The sequence below is a fragment of the Tamandua tetradactyla genome, chromosome 1 (genome assembly GCF_023851605.1).
Source record: "Tamandua tetradactyla isolate mTamTet1 chromosome 1, mTamTet1.pri, whole genome shotgun sequence".
NCBI classification, from domain to species: Eukaryota; Metazoa; Chordata; class Mammalia; order Pilosa; family Myrmecophagidae; genus Tamandua; species Tamandua tetradactyla.
In genome coordinates, this window is record NC_135327.1 from 11153469 (window position 1) to 11180018 (window position 26550).

At 47.4% G+C, this 26550-nt stretch overlaps 1 long non-coding RNA gene across 2 annotated transcripts; it reads left to right on the top strand.

The window, feature by feature from the left end:
* Positions 1-1595: 1595 nt before the first annotated feature.
* Positions 1596-24191, top strand: LOC143690870 (uncharacterized). 2 transcript variants are annotated; one of them, XR_013179236.1, is made up of 5 exons: positions 1596-1960; positions 5238-5340; positions 6499-6566; positions 19367-20510; positions 21982-24191. It is a non-coding gene; the product is annotated as an uncharacterized LOC143690870 (long non-coding RNA). The 2 variants fall into 2 exon arrangements; XR_013179237.1 differs by having other exon boundaries at positions 19367-19530.
* The last annotated feature ends 2359 nt before the right edge of the window (positions 24192-26550 follow it).

The following is a 26550-nucleotide window of genomic DNA, read 5'->3' on the forward strand; positions in this document are numbered from 1 at the left end:
GGGCTGCTAGAAAATTAAAAATTACACACATGTAAAGCATTATATGTCTATTGGAGGGTACTGCTCCGATACTTTGTCATGGTTGTGAAGGCTTTATTAGCCACGGGGGACCATGATGGGGCAGGGGAGGGGGGGGGGGGCGCGGTAAACCAGTAGGGGACGTATCAGGAAACCATGGAAACATTGGAGGGGCAGCTCATGCAGTTAAAGAAGGAGTGGCCGGGGAAGTAGTGACAAAGCTGAGACCTGAAAGATGAGAAGGAATTAGCCAGGGGAAGGCAGAGGAAACAGTACATGCCAAGGCCTTGAAGTGAGAGAGGAACTGTGAGTATATCAGGATGTCCAGGCTTTGGGGATATAGGTAGGTGGTGACCCACCATGAGGCCAGAGAGGGCATAAGGGTCAAGACTGTGGGGGCCTGGCTAGCCCTAGTAAGGTGTTAAACCTGTGGACATTGAGAGACCATATAGGGTATTCAGTTGGGTGAGACTAGGCAGATGTGCATTTAAGAAATATTATCCTGACACTTGGCTGGGGCAGGGGTGGTGTAGAGAGAAACGGGAGGCAGGAAAGACATCCTGAAGCTGTTGTGGTCATCTAGGGGTGAGAAGATAGCAGCTGGACTAGGCTATAAACCCTGGGATTGAAGAAAGCCAGGGTCTAGGAAACAGAGTCAGAGGAGGGATCCCTGGTCCAAGTTACTACTTGGATATGGGGCAGGGGGAGGTTGGAGCACAGGCTGATATCCTAATTTCTGTGTGGGGAGGCTGTGCTGGGAGTCTGGGGTGGGGAGGGGACAAGTTAGCAGAATCACTTGAGTTTGAGCAGCCTGTGGGGGGTACAAATGGGATGCCCCATCAAGATAGCCAAGTCTGGAGCTCGAAAGTTATGGGCTGCAAGTAGAGAGTTGGGCAGGAAGCCCACCTCCCACCATGAACCTCAGGTTCCTCATCTGCAAAATGGGCACATTATCTATGTGGGCCTTTTTTATCAGATAATGCAAAATGTTGACTATGCCTGGCCCCATGCAGGCATACAGTAGGCATTCAGGGAGAGGTGGCTCTTTCTTTTCCTTCATATGGTCTATCATCCCCATTTCTTACATGGTCAAACCCCACCAACGTCTCGCAGCTACTCCTGTCTCCTCCAGAACAAGATGAGGATCCCATGGGATTCACAGAAGTGCTCCCCAAGCCCCCAGGGCAGTGGCAGGGAGATGTTGCTGGAAGAAGTTGGTCACTGTGGGAAAGGAAGAGTGAAGACAGACTCCCCCCTCAACCCCCACCTCAGATCTCCTAAAACAGTAGGGGCCACAACATGACTCCTGTGCAGTGGCAAGGACTCTGGGCTGGAAGGCTGGGGGCTAGGTACTTGCCCCATCCCCATTGGTGAATCTTGACCTGTTCTGTGCCTCAGTTTCTCCACTGGTTCCAGGAAGGCCCTGCTGGCGGGGCCCTTCCATGCTTCTCTCTCTGCCTTCTTCTCGCTCCCAGAAAGCCTCTTCCCTTTTCTTGACCCACAAAAGACATCACTTCCTTGAAGGCTTGGCTCACTTTCCTTCTACTGGCAGATCCTTCCTGGGGCGGAAGTCCAAACTTCTGACAAGATTAAGATGAGGCTTTGGGACTGAGCCAGCCTGGGAAAACAGGAAGGGTGAGGAACCACACTCCCCTCTTACTGGGGGTTGTTTCTTCCAGCTTTCCCTCAGCTGAGTTTTCTACATACACAGAAGCCCTCGACTTTCCCTCCCATGTCCAGCCTCTGGCTCACCGCTGCCCCCCATCACCCGGTATACCCTTCAGTCATGGAACTCATTAAATGGGTTTGTTCCATGTCGTCTTGGCCAGTTGCACTGAACTCTTAGAAAGCAGGAAGAACTCAGAAGTCTCTTGACTAAGTGCCTACCGTGTCTCGTAGGAGGAACTATCATCTCATATAAACCTCTCTACAATCCTGTGGGGTAAGTGACATTCTCCTCATTTTGCAGTCGTGCAAAGTGAGTCTCAGGGCTTTTAGGTAACTGACCCAAGGCAACCAGTGTGGTAGTGTGAACTCCAGAAGTGGGGTGGAAGGAGGACGTATGCCGTGTCAGCTAAGGGTATATATTCCTTGGAGGCAGATGAACCTTGCCTGGTTTGAATTCTGACTCTGCCACTTACTGCCAGTGGAATTTGGGCAAGTTCCTAGTGAGAGGCAGCGGCAGGAGGTGGTTAAGAGCTCAGGTTCTGGAATCAAATGTCAATTCCACCATCTGCTAGTTATGTGACCTTGGGCAAGTGCCTTCATCTCTCCATTTCAGTTTCCGCAGCTGTAAGACAGGGTAATAATAGCTCCAGCCGCCTCGACTTGTTGCGCGGATTAAACGCGCTAATCCGCGGGGAGCATTTAGCGCCGTGTCTGGCCCACGGTCAAGGCCCCGTCTGTGTCAGCTATGGTATGAATGTGGCCACACCGATTCTGGCTGCCACCTGCTCCCCCACCTGTCACCCGTCACCCTGGTGGCTCACTCAGCGCTTGGCTGACGGTGGGTGCTCCCGAGCGTGCCAGCCGAGGAGCGCTGGGGAGTTGACTCAGGGTTTCTGGAAACAGGCTTCTGACAACGTGTGGGAGGAGGATTCTGAAGGAAGATGATTTTTCAGCAAGAGATTGCTTGCTACACGATACTATGAATTTTAAAAACCCATCCAGAGCCCCCCCCCACCCTGCCCTGATTACAGAAGCAATCTATACTCATATCAACTGTTCACATGTTCCCAAACACACAAAGCAGAAAGTTAAGAGTCCCAGGCAACCCTGACTTTGAAAAATGTGCCCACTGTGTATCTGATGCATGTCCCCCAGAATTTTCTAGGCTTCTTCCTAATTTTTTGAGCTCTTCTGTGTGTCCAGCTGTGTTAGACACTTGGGGTTCCCCAAAGAAGTAAAGATAAGCCTGTGCCTTAGGGGCGGGTATAGCCTGGGCAGGGAGGCAGCGTTTCACGGAATACTTAGTCAGCAATTAAAGTCTCAGTGATGCCGATGACTCACTTGCTTAGTAGGTACTTAACCATCGGGGCTCTGGGACCAGGAAATGATGAATCAAGGTCCTACCTTGCTTTGGAGTGAGCCCCGAGAGCGAATCCAGCAAAGAGACCCTCTGATGTACTTGCCCCCCGATTATGTCCCCACCAGCCAAAACACAGTGGCAGAGCACAGTGGCTCTATCTCCCAAGGCCTTGCTACCCAGAAAAATAACATTTTCCCACGATATTCAATGTGTGTAGGGAATTGAGCCGAAGGAGCAGGACAGGATTCACTTGCCACAGGGGGTTTCTGTGGCCTTGGGCAAGTCGTTTCTTACTCTGAGCCTCAGTTCCTCATCTGAAGAGTGGGGAGAATCTTCCTGCTTTGAAAGGCACATTTCCTCTTTCCCTCTGTCCCTCTCTCCCTTCATTCATTCATTCATTCATTTACAAACGATGGTGTCTCAGGGGCTGCTTTAGCAAAATGCCATAAGCTGGGTGGCTTGAAACAACATGACTTTATTGCATCCATAGTTCTGGAGCTCAGATTCCAAAATCAAGGTGCTGGCAGGGCCAGGCTTCCACAGGAATCTGCTAGAGGAGTGCCTTCCTTGCCGCTTCTAGCGTCTGTGCTAGTCCACAATCCTTGGCATTCCCCTTGGTTACAGAGGCTGCCTCTAGTCTCTGCCTTCATTGTCACATGACCTTCTTCTCTTGTGTGTCTCTGCCTTCTCTCCCCTTCTTTTTTATTTTTCATTTTTAAATTATGAAACATAACATATATACAAAAAAAACAATAAATTTCAAAGTACATTGTAACAACCAGTTATAGAACAGATTTCAGAGTTTGGTATGGGTCACAGTTCCGCAATTTTAGGCTTTTCCTTCTAGCTGTTCCAAGACACTGCAGACTAAAAGAAATATCAATATAATGATTCAGCAGTCATACTCATTTGGTAAATCCTATCTTCACTGTTATAACTCCTTCCTTCTCCTTTGGTCTTTCTCTCAGTCTTTAGGATATTTGGGCTATGCCCATTCTAACTTTTTCATGTTGGAAAGGGCTGTCAATAATATAGGATAGAGGGATGGAACTAGTTGATGTTTTGGAGAGGCTGAGCCCCCTGGGTTTCAGGACTTATCTAGCCTAGGAACACATCTGGAGTTTGTAGGTTTCTGGAAAGTAATCATAGTGCATGGAACTTTTGTAGGATCTTAGTTAGAGCCCTAAGTGTTCTTTAGGGTTGGCAGGAATGGTTTTGGTTGGGGTTTGGCAAATCAAACTATATCTAGCACTATTTAGCTGACGCTTGTGTAAGAGAAGCCTCTAGAATAGTCTCTCTACTCTATTTGAACTCTCTCAGCTGCTGATACCTTATTTTGTTACAATTTTCCCCCATTTGTTCAGTGAGGCATTGTTTTGTTGGCACCCACGGTGCCAGGACCAGGCTCATCCCTGGGATTCATGTCCCACGTTGCCAGGGAGACTTTCATCCTGGATGTCATGTCCCACGTAGGAGGGAGGGCAATGATTTCACTTGCAGAGTTGTCTCCTTCCTTTTGAGGGCACAAGTCATCTTAACGAATCATATCTTCTCTTCACATCTTCAAAGGCCCTGTTTCCAAATAAGGTCACACTCATACTTGAACATATCTTTTGGGGGGCATGATTTAATCCATAACAGCATTTCCTGAGAGTGTGAGGAGATTTCTCAATCACTGTGGCCATCTAGGGAAAACAAAGTTAGAGTGTATAGTAGATTGTATTATGGTTCAGCAAATAGTTACCTCCCCTGGCCCTCCCCACTGTGGTGGGATAGACTTCCCCACCCCATTAATATTGGACTTGACCATTGACTTGCTTTGGCCAAAAGCATATCTTTGGAAGCGACAGGTGCCATTTCCAAAGCATCGAGCGTTTCCATCTACCCCTCTTGAGCAGCTGTCCTCTGCCATGAGAACCTCAAGTTCCCGGTCAGTGGTAGCTCCCGGACCAGAATGAGATATGTGCAATGGACCTGCGCTCAGTCCATAGTAACGAGCCAAACCAATGTGGGTACTGCCGAATCCCAGCCCGCCCAGAGATGAGACACGAGATGAGAAATTTACTATTGTGAGCACTGTGTTTCTGGAGGTTTTTTTTTTTTTTTTATTTTAATGTGGTAACATGCATAGCATAAAATTTGCCATTTTAACCATTTTTAATGTATAATTCCACGGCAACTGCTTTTACAGGGGTGTACTACAATCACCACCTTCCATCAGTAAAACTTTTATCAACCAGAACAGAGCTCTGTGTCCATTAAGGAGTAACTTCCTGCTCCTCCATTCCTTTCAGGTAACCTCTGATGTGCTTTCTGTCTCTATAGATTTATTAATTCTAGATATTTCAAATGAGTGGAATTAGACAACATTTGTCCTTTTGTATCTGGCTTATTTCACTCAACATGTTTTCAGGCTCATCAATACTGTAGCATGTATCAGAACTTGTTTTTTATGTAGTATTGTTGGATCTCTAGCTTACTGCCATTAACTTTAGCATGGGCAGTTGGGGAAGGAGTCTCTGACTAGGGGATATGTGACCTGTGATCAGATGTTATGAAGGACTTAGCCATGGGGCCATCTGGGGGGAATGTATTCCAGGCTAAGGGATCAGCAAGGCCACATTCCTGAGGCTGGAAGAAACTGCCTGATTAGGAGTAGAAATAAGACCAGAGGCTGGGTTATTTGGTAAACAAGGAGGGAAAGAGGCCAAGCTCCAGGCCCGTCTGTTCAATGGGACACGTCACATTTACACTGGGATGTCCCTCCAGACACTTCAGACGTAAAACATAAGACCCAAAGCTGAACTCCTGGCTTTCTCCCAAACCTGTTCTTTTTATGCTTTCCCATCTCAGTCAGTGGCACTGCCATCCACCCCATCACCCAAGCCAGAAAGCTGAAACTCATTCCTGCCCCCTCCCTCAACACTTTACTCAATCTGTCTTCAAGCTCTGCCAATTCTCCAGCCCATGTTCTCACTTTTTTCCACTTCTTTCCACCACCATTTAGAACACCCAGTCCAAGCCACTACCCTTGCCTGAATGGCAGCAGTAACCACCTCCCTGACTTCACCTTCATTTTAAAAAAAAACTATTGGAGTGAAATTAACTAAAATTAACTATTTTAAAGTGAACAATTCCGTGGCATTTAGTATATTCATAAGGTTGGGCAAACGCTACCTCTCTGCCTAGGTCCAAAGCATTGCCATCATGCCAAAAATAAAATCTTGTACCCATTAAGCAGTAACTTTCCACTTCCCCCATCCCACCCACTGACAACCATCAATTTATGTTCCATTTCCATGACTTACCTATTCTGGATATTCCATGAAGCCAGGGACCCTATCTGTCTTCTCCATTGTATCTCTAGTACTTAGCTCGTGCCTGGCACGCAATAGGGCACAGTGTATGTGTGATTGAAAATAGAAGTATTAACCAATGTATTTCTTTTTCAGCTCAATGTCTTCGATGCTATCACCTTTCTCAGGCTCAAACTATACAGAAGGGACCCTTGGCTTTGGAGGTGGGTGTTGAAATAGAAATGCAAAAAGAATCTGGATAAGTTAACCTTCGCCTTTTTCCCTTAAAAATTTTATTGTAGAAAATTGTAAATAGAGAGAATAATATGATGAATCCTTGGATCCATCACCCATCTTCAACAGCCTTCTTGTATGCATCCGCATTCACTCTCTGCCCATACTGGATTATTTTGATGCAAATCCCAGACAGCATATCATTTCATCTGGAAACATTTCCACATGTCTCTCTAAAGGAGAAAAACTTTAAAAGTGTAACCACAATCTCTAGTTATACCTTTAAAAAAAAATGACGAATCCTCAATATTTTCAAGCCTACAATCAGTGTCCAGATAGAAGCAGTTGTTGTATCATTTAAAAAATACATAATGTGTTTGAATAAATATCCAAACAAGGTACACACTGCATTGATGGCTATGTCTCTTGAGACTCTTTTTAATCTGCAGCTTCTTCCTCTTTCTGTCTCTTTTTGAGTATAAGAGGTGGGATAGAAGGGACTTGGAGAGCTTCTCCCTCTCTCTGTCTTCAATTAAGAAATAAGGTATTTGTTTTGTGGAGTCTCCTACTGGATTTTGCTGATTGCATCCTCCTGGTGTCATTTAACGTATCTTACCATCCTCTATCATTTGTATGACTAGTGTCTTAACAGAGTCAGGTTAAACATCTTTTGGCAAAAATACTTCCTAGGTAGGTGGTGTCTACCTCCACCAGGACAGACATCCTGGTAGAATATGCGTGTCTCACTTTCTGTGAAATTTCCAGTCACTGACGATTATAGCATCGATCTGTTATTTCCTTAAAGGTTGTAAAATATAAAATGCAAAATTCTAATTTTTTTTTTCATTTATTAGCAAGAGTACTTCTACAAAGAGAAACTTCCCATAATCAATTACTTGGCAACACTGAGATTCAGTTTATATAGGAAAAGTAGGATAAATACTTGATTCTTTCCATTTTTTTAAACCAATTTTCAGAAACAGCCTCAAAAGGAATCCAATAGGGTTTTCCTTTTTTTTTTGAATATTCTTATGAACTTATGGATTTCAAATCTATTTGTTTTTAAACTATATTGATACTCAAATGGTTCCATGTTTGTTCAGTGAGAATCCCTTACAGTTGGCTTCTGAGTGCTTTTTACGTGGCTCTAATAGCTTCCTTGTTTTCTGCAATGATACTGCGTTCCAAATTCATCTTGCACATTTTTTTGCTCCAGACCTTGAAGCTATCATTTCTCCAAGGAGTCCTCATTCTTTTGCTGGAGATGGTTTTTAGAGATACAATCTTTACTCCAGGGATGTGCATAGCTGATACATTGGTAATTGTTTCTAGGTATTTTCAGCAGAATTAGAGAAAATTTTTAAAAAGAGATCTCGAGTTCATTCTAATATTTTCAATTTCAGGATTTTAACCTAACTTCTTTGATTTTATATTTATATATCTTTTATTTCATGCTGAGGATCTTCATTTTTGATGGCAATGTAGTTACTTGCTTTATCTGGTAACGTATAAAATAACACTTTTTTACTAACAACACATAGTACTGAGAACATTTTAAGACTAAAAGCTTTTTGTGTGTGCAGTTTTTCTTGTCCTTTGAATATCCCGCTGGGGACGTCCATTCCAATTATTGTGTTTAAAGTCACTTGAAATATTTCTGCTCTGATTGGACACCATCAATTTGATCCATAGTTAGGTACATTTGTTTCATTTTTGTTTTAAGGTTTGGGATTACTTTACTTAAAATTCAATTTTATTTTAATAATTTTGCAGGACATTAACAACTTTCAGTGGCCGAATCTTCAAAATGAAATATATTCAGCTAAGCTTAGCTTCTGTTTCCTCTACTCTATTCTCTCCCTCTCCCATAGCTAGCCATCTTCTAAATTTTTTCTTCCATTTTTAAAAATATAAGTATACGTATGTTTTATAGATGCTCATATCTCCTCTTTTTTACATAAAAAAAGGCAGCATGCTATACACACTTTTCTTCTTTCAATCGATACCATATTCTGAAGATTGCTCTACTATGGTATGTGGAGATAACTCTCATTCCTTTTTACAATTGCATAGTACTCCATTGCATGAATACAGAATGATTTATTCACTTAATCCTGTGTTGATGGCCATTTGAGTAATTTCTAGCCTTTTGCTAATATAAAAAGGGCTGCAACAAATAGTCTCATGCATAACTATTTTGGGGGATCTGCCAGTATATTTGGGGGATTAATTCCTATTTTGGCTTTTGAGGCATAAGCCCAAGAATACTTCCTGTGTGAGCTTTTCCATACTACCTCTTTGTACCTCAGTTGCTCATCTGTAAAATGGGGGATAATCATATTACCTACCTTGGAGGGTTGTTTTGGAGACTAAACGGCTGGTGATTTTAAAGTAGGAGGGATTCAATTAACTATTATTAACAACGGGATAAGGACTATGGGGTATGTGGGCAGAGGGGAGCAGTAGAGTTGGATGCTGGTTTAGGTCTCTGATGTGGGACTTTCACACACACCCCCCCCTTCACCTCTAGGGATAGTAGAACCTAGAGATGAGGTCTGGAGATTAAGAAGAGACTCAAAAGAAAAGGCATGGACTAATGGCTGGATGCCAACATGGACTGTGACCCAAATGTCCCCCCTCCTAATGCTGGATCCTGCCTATTCACTGCCCTGCTCTGAGACTTGAATGCACTCTGGGGAAAAAGAGGGAGAAACACCCACTTGACTCCATTTAACCTGAATTTATTTAGAGTAAATCTCTGCCACTAGGCAGGCTGGGGTCTTGAGGTTAAAATAAAATACTCTAGAAAAATGTTGCGTGGGTTTGTTTTGCCTGGGTTTATAGCCTGTGCAATTCACAGCCATAACAAAAGTTATTGACTGATAGCATGAGATACCAGAACAGGAGGATGGGAGAGAACCGGAAGACAGGGAGGGAAAAAGAATGGTTGAACACCAGAGTTGTGCTGTCCAGTGGTGGCTGGCCACATAGGGCTATATTGAACAATGTAGCTATAGAGCATTTCTACCATCGCAGGAAGTTCTATTGGACAGTGTTGGTCTACCCTAGAGCCCAAAGGATTAGCAAATGTGGAAATGTCGATTGGACGTGTGGTGGGGCGGTGGGGCAGACCCTGGTACCACAGGGCCCATCCTAGTATCCCCCCCACCTTTGATGCCCTAGGAAATGAGCCAAAACTGGTCCTCTGAGAGTCCAGAACAGCTGCTTGCAGCCACATGCCCAGCTAAGCGTGTGTCTCAGGCTCGCTCTCTCGCGCTCCTGGGAGCACCTACCTGTGACTCTCTCTCTTTCATTCCTTTCCCTCCAGGCTGTTTTTCCCCAAGGTCAACCCTGGTCTCTGTCTCAGGGTCCCAGCCAGTCCCAGCTGCTCTATTTGTCCTTCAGCATCTGCCCAGCCTGCCCAGGGAGGATGCCTGGAGGTGGAGGCCGGCAGGGCACCCTTGGCTGGTCCCTACAGAGTCTCTGCTGGCTCATGTTTCCCTTTCCTGTCTCCAGGTCACTGTGTCTAGCAAAGGGCGATGAGGAAGCCTGTCCTTCCCTCCCCCAACTTGTTTACTTTTGAAAAGAGGGAAGTGGAACCTCCCATGGTCAGTGTGTGGGCGGGGCTGCCAGTACATTTCTGCCCTGCAACTTCCAGCTTGCAGTCTCCTGGCCCCGCCCCGCTCAGGTACCCACACCCGTCCCACACACAGCCCCTTGCCAGAGGCTTCCCCCAGCATGGCGGGGTCTGGGGGTGCCGGGCTCCAGATTCCCCAGGAAGCCTCATGCTGTCTTCCACTGGCTTCTGCTCAGCTGATGAGACAGCCCCGCTACTATCCCTGCTCCACATGGCAGATCCCCTCGGGGCCAGACCCTGGGAACCCTGGGGTCCACCAGACACATGAGGCCCTGCCTCACTCACCCTAGTGGGAGAGCAAGGCTGGGTACAGCTGCCTGGATGGGTGATGGCCCTCAGCTGGCGGAGGTGAGAGGCGGAGGCCCTGGCAGAGACTGAGAGGTGCCGGCCGGTTTCCTTCTGGTTATAGGAAATAACCAGAAGAGGTGGGGGGACCTGGCCGAGGCACTGGTCTGGGGTGTGTTCTAATACTGGGCAGGGCGATGGGGTCAGAGGGACTGGAGGAGAGGGCATGACTGTGAGCCCCAGGAAGGCAGGGCTGGGCCCTGTGGGCCCCACGTGGAACCCCCAGGGCCTGGCCCAGATTTGGAGCTCATTAAGCACCAACTGAATACACCACCAGTGCTGCCTAAGACGGGGCGAAGCCGAGGGCTCCCGGGTGTGGCTTGGCGTCTGCAGTTCTCGCTTGGCCTGCTCGCGGGGCCCCAGGCCAGTCAGCTCTGCGGCCACTCGGGGTCCCTCGCCGGCACCTCTCAGTCTCTGCCAGGGCCTCCGCCTCTCACCTCCGCCAGCTGAGGGCCATCACCCATCCAGGCAGCTGTACCCAGCCTTGCTCTCCTCACTTAGCAATCCGTCGAGTGGAGACATCAAGTGGTGAGACCCCGGAGTGGCAGCGGTCAGGCAAGGGGCGCGGAGCAGAGATGGCCCTTCCTTGTCCCAGGCCCAGCCCTTCCAGCCACCGAGTGAGCCTGGACTCCGGGCACACACTGAACCGTGTCCCCGCTGAGCCCGATGCCAGCCTCACAGTGAGCCCTCGCCCTGTTCCAGACAGAGGCCGAGTCTCTCCCACCCCCCAGACGGCATCCCTAATTTTAACTTGGCGCCGTCGTGGCCTGATACACCGTGCAACTTTTTATTGAAGTATAACAAACTGAGAAAAGGGGCCATATCACAAGGATGCAACGCAATGGGTTTCCACGGACGGAACGCATCTTGTTACCCACACCCGGATCACGTTAGCAGAACCTGGCCAGCCCTGCAGCAGCGCTCCCTCGCTCCCTCCGCTCCCTGCCTCCAAGGCGTGAGCCACGATCCTGGCTTCTATCTGCACATACAAAAAGTTTTCATACTTTTTAAGTAATTGAAATCATACAGTTGTCTACTCTTTGGCGTCTGGCTTATTTCGGTCAATGTCATGTGGATGAGATTTATCCATATTGTATGTGAAAGCTGGTGCCTCCACAGGCTGACTTTTTCCTTGTAGATCTTGTCTTTAGTCTAGAACATTCTTAGACTTTCTGGACGGTGTGTACTGATGATATCACTTTAGATGAGCCTGAGATGCTGATGAGCCTACGTGCAAATGTTGTGTTTTTATGGTTAACCACTAGAGGCTTCTAGTTATTGCAGGGACAACTGGCCCTGTACTCTTACATTGACATTCAAAAGGCATCCAGCTCAATGCTTCTAAAATACAATAAAAAAGTTTTAGTTGCTAAGATAAAAATGTATAAATCTCCCAAACTCATAAGGGACAACTTCTATCACTTAACTGCTTGCTCTTAGTAACCCTTAACTGAACAAGCATTTTGTAGCACTTACCCTTGGAAGGTTCTCCAGGAAGCGACTGTTGTTACTAAATCCGGCTTCAGCATTGTAATGTGGGCCTTCACTGGGGAGAGTTACGAGAAACAGCCCCAGGAAATCAACAGCTGGAGTTACTGTCAAGATCTTGCTTAGGATAGATTCATTTATTCTGCCCACAGGGGCTTTTCCATGAGAGCTCTAGAAGAAATTTCTTCTATACATAAATAATGCAAGTAGATGTTTTCCTTGGAGAAAACTTCTGTTTTTAGCTGACAGGTCTTCTGAATCATATGACAGACTACGTTCCCCTTTTCTCAATGGCTGCTAGGAAGCTCAGAGTCAGAATTGTGGCCCATGGCTTGCAAGTGTCTAGGACTCTGTAAGTCACATTATTTGTTAACCTCACCCTTGGTTGTTCTTAGCTTTCCCTTCCCTATTTCCCCTTTGTGTCTGTTCACCTTCTGGTTTGAAGCTGTTATGTACCCTCAAAAATGCTATGTTCTTTTAACTCATTTCTGTGGGTACAGACCTACTGTGGGTGGAACCTATTGATTAGGTTGTTTCAATTAAGTTGTAACCTAGCCCATGCAAGGTGGGTCCAAATCCTTTACTGGAGTCCTAAGAGAGACTCCACCTAGAGAAGTCTGGAGAGAGCTTAGAGAGAAAAACCCATAGAAGTTGAGAGAAAAGCCCCTGGAGGAACTGCGAGAGCCACTGAAACTAGAAAAGCAACGGAACCTGGGAGCGAAGGACCAGCAGATGTCGCCATGTGCCCATAGTCGAAGAGGAGCCTTGGATGCCAACAGCCTTCCTTCAGAGAAGGTATCTTCCTCTTGATGCCTTAATTTGGACATTTTTATTATTATTTATCATTTCACTGTAAATTTGCAAACTAATAAATCCCATTGTTAAAAGCCAGTCCTTTCCTGGTATACTGCATTTCAGCAGCTTTAGCAAACCGAAACACTTTTCCTATATTTTACTTTTCTACCCTTGAATTATCACTTCTTAATGGTGGCCACCCCAGGAGCACAGGAATGAGAGTACTAAGGTTGCCTTTAGTGTTACTGCTGAGATTAGCCCAGGCCGGCTGGAGCAGCGAGCACAAAGGCTCCTGGTGGACTGTAACTTGGGTGTGTCTGCCCTCCCTAGCAGGATCCCCATTCCAGACGTGGCCTCCTCTCCACCCTACCACCCAGTGATTGATGGCCCAGGCTCTGATCCTGCCGTGTGACCAATTTCCCCCTGCAGTAGAAGGTTGACGGTTTCCTATGTGTGTGTCTGCCATGAGCCAAGACAACAATCAACCTGTCACTTAAACAAGTGGAGATTTATGACTTTCAGCTGAAAAGAACCATTTATACAAGAGGCATACGTGATGGGCTCCCAGCTGTGCTGGCTTCTGCAGGCTGGGGGCTGGGAGGGTGTTCTAGTTTTCTAGCCACCTAGCTGCTGGAATGTGATATACCAGAAACGGAACGGCTTTTAAAAGGGAGTTTTATTAAACTGCAAGTTTACCATTCTATGGCCATGAAAATGTCCAAATTAAAGCAAGGCTATAAAAATGTCCAAATTAAGGCACCAACAAGAGGTCACCTTCACTCAAGAAAGGCTGATGAAGTTCAGGGTTTCTGTCTCACATGGAAAGGCACATGGCGAACATGGCCACATCTGTTCCCTTTCTCTTGAGATTTCTTGTTTCATCAAGCTCCCAGGGACGTTTTCCTCCTTTATCTCCAAATGTCTCTGGCTGCGTGGGCTCTGTGGTTCTCGTGGCTCTCGGGACTCTCAAGCTTTTTCCAAAATGCTTCCTCTTTTAGAGGATTCCAGAAAACTAATCAAGACCCATCTGGAATGGGTGGCGTCACATCACCCCCTAATCAGAGGTTAATACCCGCAACTGGGCGTGTCACATCTCCTTGGAGATAATCTAATCATGCACCAAACTATAAGTGCTGAGTAGGGATTGCACAGTGATGAGGGTTAAAACAAGGCTTTTCTACAAATAGGGGGAACAAAGGTTAAAATAGATTGAGCAGATGGAAATACTAGTAGTCAATGAGAGGGAGGGGTAAGGGGCATGGTGTGTATGAGTTTTTTCTTTTTCTGTCTTTTTCTGGAATGATGCAATTGTTCTAAAAAATGATCACGGTGATGAATATACAACTATGTGATGATATTGTGAGCTGCTGATTGTACACCATGCACGGAAAGTTTGTATATTAAGACTGTCTGTGTTTTTATGTTGTTTTAGTTTCATAATAAAAAGTAAATTAAAAAAACATGGCTTCTCTAGGGTGCATAATCCTTTCAAACCAGCACACACAGTGTCCTCGGCCTCTCTGCCTGGCTATCCATCTTGCACTGGCGTCCAGAGCCAGGGCACGGCCAAGCCAGGTGAAGCTGGGGTAGGGGGTTCTAGAGAGGGGTGCAGATCTGGGCCCCTCCAATGCTTTCGTTCTTTGGATCTGATTTCTTCAGAGCTAGAAGGCAGCCCCTCAATCTGGCCCCTGTGGGCGGTCTGAAGGGGCAAAGAAACGATCTCTCTACACCACAAGTGGCAGGGGGTGAAGGCCTCCGTGGCCTGGCAAGTAATGCTTGTTCCTGGCTGCTGACCCTTGTCCCCAGGCCGGTATCACAGGTGAATTTGGGTGCCACCAGGGTAGTGAACCTAATGGCTCGTCCAAACTCCAGGGAGTTCCAGAGGGATCATTCACTCTGCCCCCAAACCGACTGGGTCCTAGCCTTGGACAACCTCTCCCAAAGATCACATGGGTAACTTCCTGAGGGATAGTGTGTGCCAGCCACTGCCTCAGTGTTTATACTCAGTAACTGGGTCAATTCTCCCAGTAACTGAGGGTAGGTTATAGTATAACTCCCAGTTTAAAGTGAAAGGCCACATATTTTAAAAGTATCAATTGAGTCTTGGACTCTGTGTGAAATAGATCAAAAGTGAGATGTTAAATCTATTCATTCATTCATCATGCATGGAATAAACTCCTGTTATGAGCCCCGCTGAGTGAGGGGCTGGGGATTCCAGCAAACAAGGCAGATAAGGGAGGAGGCTCTGCTTGTGAGCTGAAAGCATGTTTCCTCTCTTCCCTGCCCCAACTCACTGATGCCCACCCCCTGGGGAGAGGTAGAAAGGGCAGTCCAGCTGACCTCTTAGATACAGGCAGAGATGGTCTCCCAGACCCTCACTCTCCCCAGGGAACAGAAAAGTCAGGGGAGCTGTCGGGAAACAGAAGTAAGTTTACTGGAGAGAGATGGTCACAGGAATTCAAATGCATTTCCAAATTCAGAGCCCGGGTGAGAGGGTGTGGAGCTGGGCGGCAGCTCCTGAGAGCCCCAGGAAGCCCCTGCACAGGGAGGGGCCCGGGCTCACTGCAACTATGCCCAGCTGCATACCACGGCCAGCAATTTCCCTGCCCACCCCCCAATCCCCTCCTGCTGTATACCCAGGCCGGGTGGATGTAAGAGCCTGATCGTTTTAACGTGGCTGTTTCCTGGCAATAAACTCACCGGACAGCAGCGACTGTTTGTTGAATGAACAGATGAACTTCTTGGGGTTTCACGCCCAGCTGGGCAGCTTAGCCCATGTGTGGTCTTGGATGAGTTTCCCCTTCATCGCCCATCAGAAGTCACCCATCAAAGCAGCCTGTTAGGATCGTTCATTCATTCAGTCACGTAGTCTTTTTCAAACCCTTTTATTGTAAAATAAACATAGATAAGGAAAACACGCACAAAACAAATGCTTGATTTAATGAGTTATCTCAACACAAACATCTTTGTAACCACCACTGGAGTTAAGAAATAGTACTTTGCAAGCCTCTCCCAGCCCAGGCTCCTCTGGGTGCCTCTTCCCAATCTTAACCCACTTGGTCCCCCAAATATGACTAGTAGTCTTTGTTTGACCACCTTAATTTGTGTTCCCAGACACTATTGTTTATCCTTGATCATTTAAAAAAAACTGATGTCTTTAAAGCTCTTTTAACCTATAATCCCTCCCCCCCCACCCTTTTCCTTACAATTTATTTGCTGAAGGCCCCATTTGTTTGGCCAGAGTGGTTTTAGCTGGCTGCCTCCTCCTGGTGTCGTTCAGCAGGTTCCTCTGTCCCCTGTGATTCCTGCCAACTGGCAGCTGGCTCCTGAGGCTTGATCAGACGCCAATACAATCCTTTTGGTGAAAACCCTGGGTGTGTGTGTGTGTGTGTGTGCGCACGCGCATGTGTGTTTTCATCACGAGACACAAGTTTTGGGGGGCCCTCTCTCTCTGTGACATTAGTGGTCGTGGATGTTCACTATCATCTAGTCCATTCATTCATTGGGGGTTGCAAAAATAGCGACGTTCTAATCCTATCCTATCTTATTCATTTATCTGTTAGAATACTTGTATAAAGGGACGCTTCCCCTCACATACTGTTCGTTTTCCTGATACAGTTCCTACAAGAAAGGCGGGATAAGAACTAGATTCCCTTCCCTTAATTACCAGTTTTCAAGATAATGAATTGGTACTTTATCATCCTCTGAAAAAGTCACATCAGTTTCTTTCCAATATCATCATGAACTCTGGGATTTTTAACATATTTGCTGGGTTTTAATCACTTGCAAGTGTTGTTCTTTGTGAAGGCCAAATTGTCTCGTTCTTGGCCAGTGAGAGCCTCCAAAGAGGCTTAAGAGTTGGCTCCTAAGTTATTTTGATGTGACTATAGTCATTGAGTACGTCCTTGCTTCCGTTCCGGGCTCACCTTGCACGTTTCCTCTTTCAAACCTGAAATCAGGCTTTTCTCTAAGAAGGCCTTTTAAAACTAAAATGGAAAGTCATATTTCATAACCACTGTTTGGGTGCTAGGGATGCACCCTGCTACCCGTTTGTTCATTAGGGAAGACATTTTATCGCACATACACCCTTCAGCCAGGAGCCAGGAGAAGAGGCCCTGCGTTTATACAAATAATTTCAGTTCACCTTTAGGATTTTTAACTTAATCTCTCTTGTAGTACAGCCCTCTCTGATCTCCTCAGTATTAGAATATTCTAAAATTACTTATTTGCTTTATTCCACATTACATAGACAACTGCTTCAAAATTGCAATGGTGATAGCTCTACCACCGCCACAACTCCTGGGAATAATTTAGAACATGTTTTTTTCTGTTTTGTTTTGTTTTTTTGCATTTGCTCCTCCTATGCTCTGTATTTTATAGTGGTATCGTAGCTATCTTGTTAGAGCAAACAGCCATTACATGCTATATTCTCTCAATCCTCAGTCTTAGTTTTATAAGGGATTATATACTTAGTGTTTACCAGTAGTCCTTATTTTATGCCTTCCTGTTCATTTTGGTTGTCTGAAGTTTGTTTCTCTTAGATTATTCAGGAAGGGCACATGAGAACAATATTCTCTGAGTCCTTGCGTATTAAAAACAGTTTGTACCCTTTATACTTGCAAGTCAGTTTTGCTGGACATAAAATTATTAACTCATATGTTCTCTGCTTCAATATCTTCAATATGTTAGCTATTTTTTTTTCTGGTATACCCCGTTGTTCTCCAAACGTCTGATGATAATCTAATTATTTTTACTTATAAGTTAGTTGAATTTTTCCCTAGATGTCTGAAGGATAGTTTGCTATATTTTTACAGTCACAATAATTTTATTACAATATGTCCTGATCTTGATTGTTCTGGACTAATATTTCTAGGTATGCAGTAAGCATTTTTCAATATGTTATTTAATTTTTAAAACATTTCAGTGAGTTTTCTTGAATTATAATTTTTAGTATTTGTTCTGTCCCCTTGCTTTGGTTTTCTTCTTTGGGGGTTCATTATTCATATGTTGAAGCTTCTTTTCCTGATTTCAATATCAATCAATTTCTCTAAAATATTTTAAAACTCTCTCTTCAATTCTTTTTTCTTTTCTTCATTCCTTTTTGATGGAAAACTTTTTCTTCCTTTTCACCTTTTCTTCTTAAGGCATTATCTGTAGGGTTTATTTGTCCCTGGTTTCCTTCTAGTTTAGTCTTCATTTCTAAAATGACTTTTTTTTTTTTGGCTTATCCTATTGACATTTATTTTCATTTAATACTCCCAAAATAATTTTTGTAAAGTATAAACATCTTAGATTGTCTTCACAAAAATGTTTGTGAATAGCAGTAAAAATATTTGTGCCCACCACTTCACCTGCAAAAATTAATTACAAAACCTCCTTATTTAAGTTTAAGGTTTAGCTCTTTATTTTTCGTTGAAGACCCACATTAATCACCTAGCAATTTATTACCTTCAAAAGGGCAACAGCACTGTACATGCTAAAACATTATCTTTGCTCTATTTATCACAGGAAATTTTTATATTTATGAATTTAAATCAACATCTTTATAGCCAGTGACCAGAAAATGGGGATATTGAATTTTCCATTCAGAAATTTTACTTATAAGATAAGCAAAGGCTGATCATTTGCCAAGTGAACTCAAAAGGCCCTGCTGAAATGTCTCTGCTGCTTGATCAATGGATTCCCTCTAAAATGACTATTTAAATTTCTAACTGTTTCCTGAGCTCCATCACTTTATAAGATTTTCTAATTCTGATTTACATTTTGCATACTATTAAAATGTCCTTTAGCTCACTTTGAATAGAAGTTTACAGTTTTGACCCTTTTAAAAGTTATGTCCTGCTGGTGTGCTTTCGTGCTTGGAGGGATGCTGTTTTGCTCCTTATTCTCTTTTGAGCACCCACTTTATGCCACGTCCCCCACTCGGCTGCAGGGAAGAGGAAATGAAACGACAGATGTTTGTAGAAGTGTATAAAGTCCCTGGTTCTCCGTGATCGACCTGCAAACCAGCTGCCCTTCCCTTCCACAGCTGTGCAAACAAGCCTGACCCTTTCACGCCAGGTCCACTCAACCCATGCCGACTTGACCTCATGGGGTCTGACTCAGAGCAAGGGCGTGGGGTGGTGCAGACCCCATGAGGAAGTTCAGGACCCCAGACTGGCTGCCCTGAGACTGGGTGACCCCCCCCCAGGACTCTGTGCTCTTACCTTGCCCTGCTGTGCAATCCCTCCTCGAGCGGGTTTTGTAGAATAGAAGGAAAAACCTTTACTCCTGTCAACCTGTCCCCACCCCAAGCCCCCGCCAAAGAGGAGGGGTTGAGGAGGCTGCTGTGAGCATGGCCCGCCATCTGCTGGCCATTTGTTATATTGCAGTGAGGAGAGGCATCAATTTCAGTGGAGGGAGGGCACATCTACCTGCCACCAGTTGAAAAGAGTATATATTGCTAAAACAGTGATGATAAATAGAGTGTTTCTGTTATGATCCCACTGTCTAATAAACATGTCTTATTTTTTTTTTAAACTTAAGAATTTTCTCTACGGAGCTGGGCTGATGTGTCCTGCTTTTCTGCCTCCCGAAAAGGGGTCTGGAGACCCCGAGTTCTTTCCGTGGCAACAAGGGGAGAAAGAGCCTGGATTCTGCAGCCGGGAGGATTTGGGCTTGAATCCTACCTCACCAGCTACCAGGCCTCGGTGAGCCAGTTCATTCACTTCTCTGTTTCAGAGTCTGCAGGTGGCAGGCAGAATAGTGGCCCCCCAAAGCTGCCCACGTCCTCACCCCTGGAACCCGTGGGGTGTGCTACCTCACATGGCAAAGGGGACTTTGCAGATGTGGTTAGGGTTGCAGATGTTGAGAGGATTATCTGGGTGGGCCCAGTGCCATCCCGTGAGTCCTTAAAAGCTGATCCTTTCCTGACTTCCATCGGAGAGACAGGATACTGCTGGTACTGCAGAGGGAGGAAGGGGCCACGAGCCAGGGAGAGCAGAAAGGCAGGACACAGCTTCTCCCCAGAGCTTCCAGAGGGGAACACAACTGTGGGGACACCTTGGTCTTAGCCCTGTGAGACCCACACTGGGCTTCTGACCTACAGACTTTTAAGATAATGAATTCGTGCTTCTTTAAGCCACTGAGTTTGTCATAACTTGTTATAGCAGCAATAAGAAAACTAATACACTGTAAAGCAGGGGTAATAATAGTACCACACCAATAGTTAGGTGTGAGCATGAAATGAGATCACTGTGGGAAGTGGTTGGTAAATTGTAAGGCATTTTGTAAGGGTTTTAAGGTCTCCTCTGGAAGGCATGCACTTATTCTTCAACGGATTCTGCAGTCATTTCTGGAGCACCTACCAAGTACCGGCACTACTGGGTGCAGGGATGACAGGCATGACATGGTTCCTTCTTTCATGGGGCTTGCAGCTTAGGGGGGTGTTGGGACAGCAAAAGGTCACACACACACACACACACACACACACACACACACACACACACACACACACACACACAATTAGTGCATGTGGCCTGGAACCTATTAGACCTCAGGCTTTAGGCAGGCTTTCTGGGGTAGTACTTGTCCTTGCTTACCTTCCCTCCACAGGCTTGTCTGCCCTGACCAGGGGCTGGGGCACCGGGGGCCAGAAGACAGGCCAGAGGCAGCACCCCCAGTCCATCAGGTGGGTCTGTGCTGGGTGCTGGCCCAGAGACCTGGGGTCTCAAAGGGGGCTTCCTATGCTGATGTACGGGGCCACAGAGGGCTGAGGTGAGTGTTTAAGGCCAGTGAGGTCACAGATGCCTAGAACAGTGGGGGGGGGGGGGGGGAAGAAGGCAGGGCTTGGCATGTGACCCCAGACCACTGGCCTGTGACCCTCCATTTACCTTTCCAGACCAGGCTTGGGCCCAAGCCCACGGCTTCAGGGAGTGGAGCTGAACCTGAATTCAGGCCCTCGTGGCTGTGGGTGAGGAGACAGGAGCTGAGGCAGGGAGCTGGGCCACCTCAGTGGCTCTGACAGTCCTCACTCTGGTGGACGCTGGCTTCAAACATCCTCGTTTTGCCTGAGAGGTTTTCCTGACTGTCTGATAACCCTGCGCTATGCTTGATGGAATGGCATTAGCCCCTTTGGAAACAGACTCTCAGGTGACACAGGAGGTCCCCTGTGTCTCAACTGACTGCCAGTGTTTTATCCAGCTGGAGGGCTTTTCTGATGGGGTTGGGGATGGGGCCCAAAATGAATCACACAGCTGAGACAAGTAGAGGAATTGCCAGGCAGGGTCTGGATGCAGATCTGAGGGTCCTAGTGAATCCCCAGTGCCTGTCTTACATTATCAGTACCACAGGCCCATATTACGATGGAATAGGTCTGGCTTGATGGAAGACTAAAACCCAGAGACGGGCATGGCCAACTTGAGGCTCAGGGCAGCCAGCTGGTCAGGGCTTACTCTAGTACCCATGTGGTACCAGCTGTCAAGGAGTGGCTTCAACTGATCTCAGGGGCAGGCTGCCTTCTCTGCTGGTTTCAACTAAGGAACCAGGCTGTGGAGAAATGACGGAGAGAGATCCCGGAGAGACCAGGGCAAAGCTGCCACCTGGTGGTGAACTTCGGAGCTGCCACGGATCAAATGTCCTCTCTCCTGGACCAGGTGTTTTCTGCTTAGCTCTGCTCGGCTCAGCTGATGGCAGAGTGGACCATTCACGGTTCCCAGTGAATGAATTTGGTAGAGAACGGGACAAGGCCTGGCCACAGAATCCCTTTCACCAGTCATCAGTCTAGCCTTGTGCAGGCTTCACCAAAGATCTGAGGATCAGGGCAATTTCAGAAAAAGTGCTGTTAGGAGTGTCCACCCCTCCCTCCACTAACACACACTCAACACCTCACCACCCTGTGCCTCCAGATTTTTAGTGCTGACTTCTTCCCCAGACTTGCCATCGCAGAATCCCCAACTGTGTGAGTTTACACTCACACCTGGAGTCAGGTGTAGGGGGCATGACCCCTGATGGGGATTAATGAGAAATACGGTGCTGAGTGACTCCAGGGTCCATGTGAGGCTCCTCACAGATGGGCACCCTGCAAACCAGCTCACCCCCTAATGGAAATACAAACAACTCCTCCCAGGCATTGCCCACGTCTAGGTGTTTTGCACCTGCAGGTGACCTGGGGTAACGACGAGGGTGCCACCAGCCCTGACAACAGCCAGCCCGAAGCTGAGGAAGTTGTCAGCCGAAATCCTGAAATCACTCTGCGAACATAGCCCTGTTGAGGAAAACAAGAGACTTATTTTATCAACGTCATTTAAAACCCTTTATATATGTCTCCTAAGCAGCTGTCTGTTTTGGAAACATGATAAAAGAAAAGGCAAGGGAAAAGACGGACTGCAGAAAAGTGGGAAATGTTTTGCCAAATGTTTTTCAGAACCTTAACTTGGCTTCAACTAGTAAGTGAACTAGTAAGTGAATTTGTTATTGTATAAAGCAAACATTGCCAAAGTGACGTTGACAAGGATTTCAAAGTTTAAGGCTACAGACCATGGAGGAATTGTCACACGCATGCGCTTGGAGATCCGTCCACTTGGAGGGTGTTGGCTTTAGCTCTGTTTGTAAGAATGCAAAATTGGAACCAACTCAGGTGTCCGTCAGCAGGGGACAGGCTAAATAAATTGTAGTGCAAATGGCAGATGTCAATAGTATGATGGCCCCCTTAGCTAAAATGAATCTTCTCCCTGAATTGACATGCAAAGACCTGAAAAAACAATGCCAACCGAGAAAGCAGTTTGCAAAAGCATATATTTGGTAGGATGTAAGAGCATGCTATAAAATTTGTGGATTCATAGATGTGTAACCAAAAATGAGGACATGGATGGGAGACATGTTGCTTTCATTTGCTATCAACAAATGAATGCCTCTTTGCCTAGGGAAGGCTCAGCCACCTCTCAGAGCTCAGCACAATGCATGGAAGACTTCCCCTACCCCCAGACCAGATAGGCAACCTGACATTCGGTCTCAGAACCCATACCTTTCCTTTACGTTTCCTCTCACAGGTGTATATTTATTGTGTGATTATTTAATTAATTTCTGTCCCCCCCCACAAGCTCCAGGGGGCCGGCACTGTGGCCACCTTCCCCACGGCATCCTTAGCACGTAGCCCAGTGCCTGGTGCACAGGGGCACCTGCTGAGTGAATTCGTGATTTCTGCCTCTTCTCCCAGCTAGGCAGTAAGCTCCATGAAACCAGGGACCGGGTCTGTTTTGCTTGTTACTGAATCCCCTGAGGCCTAGCTGAGTGATCTTGGGCAAGTTACTTTGTGTCTCTGAGCCTGGTGGGGGGGGGGTGTCTTCATTTGTAACAGGATAATGAACCCTTGTTTAGAGTGTTGTTATACTTAAGTAATATAATAGTATGAAAAAAACACCCATCAGTGCTTTGTAGTAGGTCCACAATTAACATTGGCTGAATGTTTAAATGCCCTCAGGAGAAGCCCCTGGAACAGGTCCTGGCGTTTAATGAGTGTAGGAGCTCCCATCTGCCCTCCGGGGCCTGCTGCGCCATCTCCCATATCACCACCGGGTGGCGCTGCGGTCATTTGCACGGGTGACGCTCCCACCCTCCGCTCACACAGCTTCTAAGAGGCTTCCAGCCTCCCTCCCAGCAGGAATCCTACCTGCAAATCTCCAAGTGGCCATCTGGCCTCTGCCCTAACCTCTCAAGGACTGGGAGCTCATGGGTCTCAGGTGGGAGATTCTTGAAGAGCTGGGGGGCAGCTTGACCCCAGGGGACTGGGGAGACTCCAGATGGAAAGCAGTGGGCAGACCAGGGTCAGAATTAGGGTGAGGCAAGTGAGGCATCCAGGGTGCAAAATTTAAGGAGGTGCTCACTGTCAGCCTCCTGCAAAGGCGGGGTCTGACCACAACTGCTGGCTCACAAGGACAGCTATTTTCTGAGCACCTACTGTGTGGTGGGCTTAGGGCAGGGGTGACCCCTGGGTACAGGAGTGACCAGTCCAAAGCTTCAGTACAACCTGCCATGTACCCATGGAGGGCGTAAAGCCCTCACCAGGTACCGGGTTTATGCTAACACATTTGCTTCTCTTAAGAACCCTAGGTGGTGAGAATCCGCTCTTATCCTCCGTTTTCAGATAAGAAAATGGACAGACAGGCAAACTAAGAGAAGCTACAAAGAAAAGAAGTACAGCTATAAGGTGGCCAAGGGATTTGGAGCCTGCCAGCTTGGCTCCCACCACCACCTTGTCACCACTACACTACACGGCTGTGCTAATTTGTCTATCCTTCCGTCCCTCTGCTGGGCCACCCGTCCACCCTGGGGGTCGGTGTGGGTCTCCCCTGCTCTCACCCAACATTTCCTGCATACACGTACCATCCCCCGCGCCGCAGCTGCTGCCGCCCTTCCGTTCCAGGGACGGGAACACTGAGCCTCTGCGACAGGATGACATGTGACCCCCCCCAAGGTCATGCAGCAAGGAAGTGTCCGGTGGGAATTCACGCCCAGTTCTGCCTGCCCCTCCCCCTGCTCCCCTCCCCCTTCCCAGCCTCCCGGCTTTCTCCTCCCGCACTTAATTTTAATGGCCCTTTGATTGCACGCCTCTTCTTGAGGAGAGTCTAATCATTATTAATGAATTTGGCCTGCTCCAGGGTGAGTGAGCCAGTGGGGGCTGGCCGGTAGGTGGCAGGGCGGGCAGTGAACTGAGCGGACAGTGGACATCTCGGGAGCAGGCCCTTCGGACCCTGGAGAGTCATGGCTGCCCCCTCGCTTAGCCATGTGCTCCTCTTCTCAGCCACACTAGGCCCTCGCTGCAAGGAACCGAGTCTGGGGCCAGCCTCGGCTGGATCAGAATGCTTTGACCTCTGGGCCATGGACAGGGGTGGCTCCCTGGAGCCCAGAAGGCCTGCGCCCCAGGGGATGAGGCCTGAGAGCAGAGCCCCCCAGCTGCCCTGACCCCCCACCTGGCCCTGGGCTGCTAGGCAGCAGCCTGACCTTGGCAAGACGCACCGCTGTCAGTAGGTTTGTTTCCCAAAATTGGAAGAAGAGAAATAACCCTACTTGGGAAATAAAACAGAGATGCAAACCACAAGCAAAACCTCCCAGAGGAGCCTTCGATCCTGAGCCTTTTCCCTTGTTTTCCGGAGACTCCTTCGCCGCCAACCTCTAACCCCGGACCCTAAGGCAGCCCCTCTCACCTCAGCTTCCTGAGCCGTCCAACGGGGGCTACATCGCCCACCTGTGCGGGGTGTGAGGTGCCGTCCCGGGAGAGGGGCTCTGGGCGTGTGTTATAGATGAGGATCCTGATTAGAATTTTATCACCCCTCCCATGCCCACCGCTCACCGACGGGCCTCCCTTGTAGGGTGCTCCCTGCTTCTTGAGACGGTGTGATTACTCAGTAAGCTCTGTGCAATTATTTAATCAAGCCCCAGCCAAGCTCTCCGCGCGGAGCTGGGTGGCTGACCGCCCCCCCCCCTCCCGGGTACCCTAATTAGTCAGAGCTGCCGGGTGGGAGCTGGGACCCCAAGCTCTTCTTTGTATCACTGCTGGGCTGCGTGGGAGGGACCTGCCCTCACACGGAGGGGTCAGGTCACCTTGGGGCTCCGTTGGGCTGTGGGTGGGCAGAAAGGGTCCTCAGAGATCTGCTCCTGAAACACCCTTCTTTTTCTTTGTGGCCACTGAGGACCAGAGAGGGAAACGGCAGCACCTGGGGTCCCACAGCAGGTCAGTGGCAGGGTTGGCCTCTGTGATTTCCTGCCTCCCCCTCGCCCCCCTTCCCGTCCCCCTCATTATACTGTAACAGACCCATATGTACATTTCCGGGAAAACAGGCAGATAAAACATAAGGTGAAAGTCTCTCTTGTTATCCCTTCCTCCCTCCACCCAAATTCCCACTTCCCTTCCCAGAGGGGACACTAGCTCCCATTCTGGAGACTCCACGAATTCACAAATTTACCCAGGTTCCTATAGAAATACTCGTTTTGGTGATTGCTTTGTTCACATAACCATCCCTGGTGCTGTGTAGACAGTGCTGTGTAGACGGGTGATTCTCCGCGGGGCTCGATTTTATGCCCAAGGAGCCTTTGGCAATGTCTGGAGACATTTTTGACCATCATGGCTGGGGGGGTTGGGGTATTGCTGATGGCGTCTAGTGGGTGGAGCCCAGGGATCTGCTGAGCACCCCTCGATGCACGGGAGAGCCCCCACAGCAGGGGGTTATCTGGTTCCAGACACTGATAGTGCTGAGGATGAGAAACGCTGGCCTGACAAGTTGAAGTTCCTCAACTTTCTTGTTTTCTAATAATAGAAATGGCATTAGTGAAGACCTCTGCCTCCTTCTTTCTACTTCTGCATAGTCCTTCTACATTATGGTCCAATGATCTGGTTCTCTTGGTAGGTTTTTGGTTGCTTCTGATATTTTTTTGGGGGGGTTATTGCTGGACATCGTGCTGCGGTGACCACCCTCATCTCTACAGCAGGCTCTTGGGCGTTTCCCTGGGGAGATGTGGGACCCCTAAGTTGGGGGGGTGCTTAGCAGGGGGCTCATTTACCAAACTCTCAGAGAGCACTTTTGAGTGCCAGGCATTATTTTAAGCTCTATTGAATACTTGTTTTCGATTTTAATGGACTTTTCCTATCACATCTCAACACTTCAGGAAGATGACTTTAAAAGTTTGGCGGGATAGCTCTTAATGCCCCCAAGAGGACTGAAGGGGAACGGGTG